Here is an 8,408-nt window from a genome sequence, read left to right as displayed (position 1 = left end):
ACTGATCTGCCTCACCCGGGAAGAGCGCAATGATGGTGCCAACTTGGGCCAGTGAAGCAACGTCCTCCACAACTAGACTGAAGAACAAAAGGACAGCAGCTAGTCTGTTTCCCTTCCCCCGATTCCCTAGCACTGTTCCCCTCCCTCAATTCCCCAATAAAATCTTAAAAAAAATAAATTTATTAATTAAAATAGTTTTCCTCATTCAGGGGTTTTGGGGATACAGAGGGTACCCAGCAAGATTGCCAGTCACAACCAATGAATCCAACATGGTCTTCCAGGTGGATCTCGAGACCTCTTCCTCTCATCTGAAATCAAATAGGGTGAGAGTTCCGTGAATTCTCCAAATAGACAGGGAGAGCTCTACCCCCCTGCCCAGCATGCAGTAGATACAGAAGAAAAGACCTCCTGTCCCTCAACTTCCCATAGAGATTTTATGGAAATGACGCCTCTCAAAGGGAAAACAAGGCAGGCAGTTAGAGGCAGGCATTGGGTCTCTGCATTCCTGCACATCCCACAGAATGTGACCACCCAAAAGACCTCCCCTCTCCACCCAAAACTTCTCCTTTTCATTGTAATTATCTACCCCTACCGGGAAACAAATGAGTACAAAATACATGACTGGATTAAACCATTTACTCACACCTGTGCAGTAAGGGCTATAACGACCTTCATTTCACCTGGGCCTTATTATACCATCATTATAATATCATACATATGCCCGGAAGTTCATTAATATCATAACAGACTGAATTCTGGGAAGGAACAAGTGTAGTCTAAAGGGATGAGGTAATAGCCTGTTGTCAATCATAGGTGTCAATCAGGTGTTCCCACACCGGGACAGGAACAGCCCATTCTAGAGAAAGAAGGGATTAAAAACTCCAAGTCCTGGCCAGTCAAGGCTTTTCTGAATTTCTTTTGCTTGGCCCGCTCCAAACTCTTTGGAGTGTACTTTCTCTTCTAATAATGGCCCTTGAGCCATTCTCTGCTGCTTGAGCCCACTTCTGCTTCTTTTAAATGTTTTTTTTTCCTTCTAGTAAACCGTCCTTTTCTGCAACTTGACCTCTCTGGTCCGTGTCTCCATTCTTCGGCTCCATGAGACCACGATCCCCGATACACACACACAATCACACGTCAAGAAAATCCTGTTTCAATTTGTCATCTCTCCAATAATTTGAAATGCTGCCTTAAACATATTCTAAATTTCCAAATATAATTTAACCTATGTCAGTATTTTCTAGTCTGTTACATTAGTCTTTCTGTCAATCCAGGGGCCAATACCGCAGTCTTATATTGTACAAACTTTATTATATGTTTTAATATCTATTAGGACCAGCTACCATCCCCTTCTGTCAATCATCACTCTTCTTCAGGGTTTATCTGACTGTTCTTGCTGTTTATTCTGCCAAATAAATTTGATAATCAACTTGTTTGACTCCATAAAAAAAAGCAAACAATATTTCTATTGGGACTAATTAAATTTGGGAAACTGGTATTTTTATAATATTGAGTCTTCTTACCAAAGATTATAATATGTTTTTCTATTTGTTCAAGTCTAGTTTTTTTTTATATAGGTTTAGACTTTGCTTCTTAAGTGTGTCCAATTATTTCCTTTTCTTCTTTCATATCTGTTGTGGCTGCTCACTTGCGGGCTGTGAAAGGATTCATGAGGCAGATAGAAATACAGAAGGAAGATTTATTAAAGTAAGAGGAGGGTCAGCTGGGCAGTCTGTTGGAAACTACTGCCCTGAGTCTTTTGTTGGTCTGATGTTTCACATTTTCTAATCAGGATGTAAATTGCTTCACCCTGTAATGGAATCTTCTATTGAGTTCAGCTTTGTTCATTGGGGTGGGGGAAGGTGCAGTTAAGCTGCTTATCTTAACCTTTGCATATGTTATGTAGATTTAAGTTGGAGCCAGGAGTGGATGCCATACAGATGCAAAACCTCTCCCAGTCACAGGGTCAGCACTGGGCAAAGTAAACAGAGCCATTGAAACTGGAATGCATAGTAAATGTTTAGTCAACAGAATCTTTAAGGTTGGGTGGGAGAGAAGGAGGCAAAGAAAAGAAAGCTTTCAAAAAGTCCCAAGCTAAATTACACTTTTTAAATCGAATTATACCAGAAGTCCAAATCTCAAAATAGAAGGTAAATAGTGCCACCGTTGCAATCCCCCTGTCTTAGCACTCATTATCTCTTGTTTTTTGTTTGTACATATGAAAGCCTTTGGTTTCTGATGTTAATAGTTTCACCTGATACTTTACTAAATTGTCCTTTTGTTTATGGTTATTTGGGGGGATTTTCCAATTTGTAATCATATCATCAACAAATACAAAGAGATTTGACCACTTTCTTTGCTTCTAATTGCCTGATTGTCAACGGAATGGCACCAAGCCTGCCACACCATGTCAAATATGGAGGAGATAAGTGGTTACTTGTCTTGTCCTTCTATTTAGCAGGAAGGACTCTAGTGTTTCTCCATTCAATAGGATGCTAGCGTTTTGTGTGAGTTGTGTATGCATATTGCCATGTTGATAAAGTATCTATTGTTGAGGAAAAACATCCAGCCTAAGATAAAACTTATAAGAGTTTATTTGAGCCAAACTGATGATAATTGCTGGGAAGTAAAATCTCAACAGATTGAGAAAAATGCTCTGCGAAATGGCAGTTTGCAGCCTATTTTATACGTAAAATCAAAGGAGGAAGGTTACATGAAATACATTGGTGATAGGTTAAGGGGGTGGAAGAAAGCAAAGCAGGGAAACATTTGGGATTGGATAAGAGTAAACTGGAGAGACAGCTTCTTCTTTTACATAGGTGGGTGCGGGATAGCTAGCAGTTCACTCTTCACAGCAGAGATAGTAATCAGGAGACAAGCATAATAATGAGGAATTTTGCAGTTTCCAGCTCTGGTCTGGAAAAAGGATTATTGACATTCCAAAGCTATTATCTTAGGTGCAAATAGACAACAGATAGGCCTGCTAAAAAGGCAGATTAACTTTATGAAGGAAGCTAAAGATGTGACTTCCCGCCATGGCCCACTTAGCTATGAAATTTTTTTACTCTCACGCCATCTTATGTGGTTATTTTCAGTTTCCTGAGCTTGTCAGGTTAATATGTGGCCCCTTTTTCATCCACACTACCAATTCCTATTTTCTTGATTTTTTTTTATTAAAGCATGAATGGGTACCATGCTACTCAATACCTTCCTGCAAATGGAGGTGCTTATATAATTGTTGCCTTGGTTCTGTTACCATACTAGATTATATTAATAGATTTTCTGATATTGAAACACCTTTGTGTTCTCAGAATAAGCTCCATAAGGTTGTGGTGGAACCTTCTTATTCTTATGTGATTTCAGTATGAAACTTCATTTCTGGTGCATTTTGGACCATTTTTCAAATCAACACACTCACAGCTGCAACTCTCCCCTCAGTTCAGAATGAAGCTAGACTTCCAATCTTGTTTAGATATCCCAGAAAATATGCTTTTATATCCTAGACCAGTGATAGATAACACAGGGATTGCTCCAGTTAAGTGCAAATCCAACAACCACTGGCGAATTCCATTAAGTCAGCTCCCAACCTCTATTCCTTCCTCCCCCTTGCCCAGTCCCCTCATCTGAGACTCTCAGGGCTGCAATCCTGGATCTGCTACCAGGTGGCATCACATCTATCTCCATTTTTCTTGTTCTTTTTTCATGAGAAGGAAAACATTTTGAGAAGACTAAACAAATGTGATATGGTTTGTTAACTATAATAGCAATTCTGTTTGGAAACTTTGTATGTATATTAAAGCTGTTCCATCTGCTTTTGACCCTGATCTACATCACATTCATTGGTGGATCTCTTCCCTTTCTCAGTGTAGGTTAATGTACAGTGTGGACTACAAACGGTAGAGAGTGGGGTGTCCACCCTCTGTTACACCATCCCTGTACAGGCTGCCCAGTGGTTCTCCCACCACCTGTCTGTCATGCCCTGTTCGTGACACTGGAGACAGACGTTGAGACCCCTCCAATGCCCTGTTGTCTCTCAGTCACATCCCACCTGCCCTGCACAGCCCTTGGCTCACCCACCACTCATGGCCAAGGCCCTTTGCTGTGGTTCATTGTATGCAGACCTGGGAGTATGTTTTACAGTCTTTTTTTTTTTTTTTACAAAATCTGTGGTTTTTTCAGACAGAATTAAAATCATTCTGTACATAGGTTCATAGCCTGGTTTGTAAGAAAGGGTATTGCATAGGTTTGCTCTGTGAAAAAGTCTCCGTAGAGAAATTTGAAAATGGCTGTTTGGTGATGCCACCTCCTGACAGAAGTCTGAACTGCACCTTGAAATCCTGGAGCAGGAAAGTGGGCGGGAGGGGCTGTGGCCCAAACCTACTAGCCAGTTTTCTGGACGCCTAGGTGAAAAGGGAGGAATTCCTTGGGTACAGCCATACTGATATCCTCTGTCCGGACATTTCATATAAATGGAATCATACAATACATGGTCTTTTGCATATTCGGCTTCTTTCACTGGCATGTTTTCCAAGTTCCACCATGTTGTAGCATGTCTTAGCAGTGCTTCATTCCTTTTTATCACCAAATAATATACCACATTTTATCCATTCATTAATTGGTGGACGTTTGATTGGTTCTACATTTGATTATTCTGAGTAATGATGCCGCATACGTTGATCTACTAGCTTTTATGTAGACGTGTGCTTTTATTTCACTTGGCTGTGTACCTACCAGTGGAATTGCTGGGTCATATGATAACTCTCTGCTTAACTTTTGAGTAACTGTCAAATTGTTTTCATGACCCTGACAGCCTAGAGGAGGTCAGGCAGTCTGTTATTGTTCTTGTGGTTAGAGGGACATTATGGGTTTTGAGAAAGAATACCAGAGTTGAAGTGCCCTTCTTGTCATATGGTATCGGGAGAAGATGATAACCACATGACATCACTGTGTCACTGGACATGCTGACCTTCATCACTGGTTTAAGATGGTGTTTGCCAAGTTTCTCCAGTGTACAGTAACTATGTTCGATTCACCTACACCATTCTAGACTAAGCCCTGAGGGCAGAATAAAACATGTGCTCCATAAGGGCGGCCCGCTTTGAAGGGAGAGGACCTGGAGTGTGCAACCCCTTGTCATTCCAGCATTACTAAACAGGTAAATGATTCTCTAGACTGAGGAGGTGTATAGAGAGGTTAGCTTTGGTTGGTTGTGGATGTCAGTCCACCTGGAAGAAAATACAGAAGATGGAGGATAAGAATTCCCCACAACAAAAACAAAGTTTCTGCCCACTAAATGACCATAATATTTTAGACCTGCATCCCAAAAATAATTCTAAGAGTTCTTAAATGATTTTTTGGTGTATGTACATAGATCATTCAGTCACATGATTATAAACAGCTTCTGTGGTCTCTGCCACAGATGGCAAAATACTTAGCATGGCCTGTGAATTTACAAATTCACCTTCTCGAGGCTAGCCCATCTCCCAGACCCTTAGGATACCTCCCTGGGTCTCTGTACTGAAAAGACCACCCCCTCCTGTCTCTTTAAAGCAAACACAATTCCTAATGAAAGGGACAGGTTTTGTTCCACCAAACTGGTCAGGGTTCCCAATTGCCCAGGTGGCAATCTAGTGCCTCTAATTAGTATGCTTTGTCACATGACTGTCTAAAGAGCAAAGACACTGTGCTTTCAGCTGAGGGCCAGGAGGGTGGAAGGGTGCGCGGAGGCATTTCCGGTGGAGGGGACCTGTCTGGTCATGGTGGTTGCCTTACAAACCTGATGTCAATATGGTGACCATGATGAATTTGAAAAGGAGACAGAATTGGCATGGCAAAAAGCAGATGTCTGGGACCCAGCTGAGAGTGTGGGTCCCAGCGGTGGGGGCTGGACTTCTCTGGGGCCAGGGGAGACAGAGGGATCCAGACTCAAGTCACCTCTTTCCCGCTTTGGGACTTGGTGCCACAGCAGTCTAGTAGGTAAATTTTGGTCCTGCCTGACCCCAGTGGGTGTGGTCTCCTGGAGCTACTCTCCTTCCAAACTCAGGGACAGGGACGCTGGAGATAAAACAGGAAAGGACTCTCTCTCTCTGTGAGCCTCAGATTCCCCCTCTGTCAAATGGGGATAAGAATACTTAAGCCACAGGATCGCTGTGGGGATATACGTTGATGACACATGATAAACGCACAGCCCTGTGATTCTCACGAGATCAGGGTGCCTGTGTGAATTCACCCAGCTTCTTCTTCCTTTTCAACTTCGTTGTTAGGTGAGAACCGAAGAAAGGAGAAGAAAAGATGCTGGTGAGAAGCCGATTGTAACATCTGATTGTTGGGATCACTAGGCATTTGTATCAGTGTCACCATCACTAACCCAGTGCCTAGCCTGTGGGGCCTGCACACAGTGACACCAGAAAAGCATAGTGATTGCTGGACCTGTCTCTCCCTGTGCAGCTCCTCATGCCGGTGTCCAAGATCACATCAGGTGTCTGAAGGAGGTAGGTTCTCAGCATCAATGTCCTGATGGCAGCTGAGGCTTCTATTCCAGGTTCAAGGGCAGCAGTCCTCAGGAGACCCCCACATGTCACAACCCTGGCGGGACCTAATGCCTGGCTCAAGTGAGTTCATATATCTGAACAAAAGCACGTGGTGGAATCACACCTGTGAGGGACATGAACTAGCCTTAAAGTAGAGAAGATGCTTTGATCTCATTTGAGGGGTGGGGTAGAGGTTTAGCAGGTGCACAGTCATTCCATCAGAAGCTACAAGCTTTGTAATAACCCTTGAAGCCCATCTTAGAGCAGGCTTCTTTTGCCTAAAAGCAATGAATTGTACAGTTAGGGGAGGAGGTTGGTCTTTAACATGCACTTGCAATATACATACTTAAATTGTCTTCACCATATAAATAATAATCAGCAATTCCCTTGTATCTCTCAGGTGGGTGTGCAAATATGCAGTTGTTAGCTTATCCTACCAATTGGATATTGTAATGTAGATTCTGCCCTGGTACCGCACCCCACCCCACCGCCATTTTATAACAAAATTGTTTAGAAAGGCAGAAATTTTCCAAGTGTTACTTTAAAGTGTCAGTTACTAAAACCTAATATATTTTAAAAATTGTTACCCTACAGTTTGCCCTATTATAATGATACTCAGCCACATTCCCCAAAATAACCAGCTCCTCTTAAATATCATTATGAATATTTTCTTAGGATATAATATTTTTATCTCTGTACTTCAGAAGGAAATAGAATTCAACTTTCTCTAAATATTTGGATATGTTTCATTGCAAATGATTACCTCTCTTTTGGTTATGTGTAGTGTGGACCAATTTGATAAGACATAGTGTGGCTCTGCTAATACATCAAGAGCATAATCATGGGAATTATTCACCTGATTAATTTAATTGTATCACAGAACTGTCATTATATAAATATATTTCTAATAATTTATTGAGGTATGGTTGAAATAAAATACACTGCATATTTAAAACATATGAGCTCATAAATTTTGATAATATGCATGCACTTGTGAGTTAAATACTACAGTCAAGATAATGAACATATCCATCACCTCAAAAAGCTTTCTCATAATTCCCCCTCCTAAATCTCCTCCCTCCCTCTCCACATCACCCTACCCTGCTCCCAGGCAATGACTAATCTTTTGTCACTCCGCAGTACTTTTCCTTTACTATAATTCTTTGTGAATGGAATCATACGATATACATACTTTTTTGTCTGTCTTCTTTTCTTCAACTAATTTCTAGACTTATCCAATTGTTACATGTATGAATAGTTCTTTGTGTTTCTTGTTGACTAATATTCCATTTTATAGATACACCACCATTTGTTTTATCCATTCACCAGGTAATGGATATTTGGGTAGTTTTGAATTTCGGGCTCTTGTAAATAAAGCTGCTATGAACATATGTGTATAAGTCTTTGTTTAGACATATACTTTATTTTCTTAAGTAATAGGAGTGCAATGGCTGGGTCATATGGAAGTTGTATCATTAACTTTGTAAGAAACCGCTGAGCTGTTTTCCAAAGTGGTTCCACCATTTTTCATTGTCTGAGAGTTCCATCCTCCACATCCTTGCCAAGACTTGGTATGGTTAGTCTTTATAATTTTGGCCATCCTCGAAAGGGTGTGGTGGTGTTATTGTACCTAATGAGTAATGATGTTCATGTAGCTTATATGACATTTGTTTCTTTTCTTTGATAAAGTATCTGTCCAAACCTTTTGCCCACTTATTTATTGGAGTGTCTATTTCTTTAAAAAAATTTTTTTTATTGGGGAATTTGGGGGTTGGAAACAGTGCTCGGGAATTGGGGGAAGGGGAACAGACAAGTTGCTGTCGTTTTTTTTTGTTGTTGTTCTTCAGTCTAGTTGTGGAGGACGTTGCTTCACTGGCCCAA

Source organism: Hipposideros armiger, unplaced genomic scaffold, assembly GCF_001890085.2.
Source record: "Hipposideros armiger isolate ML-2016 unplaced genomic scaffold, ASM189008v1 scaffold_1043, whole genome shotgun sequence".
Lineage (NCBI taxonomy): Eukaryota > Metazoa > Chordata > Mammalia > Chiroptera > Hipposideridae > Hipposideros > Hipposideros armiger.
Note: the sequence above shows the minus strand (reverse complement) of the source record.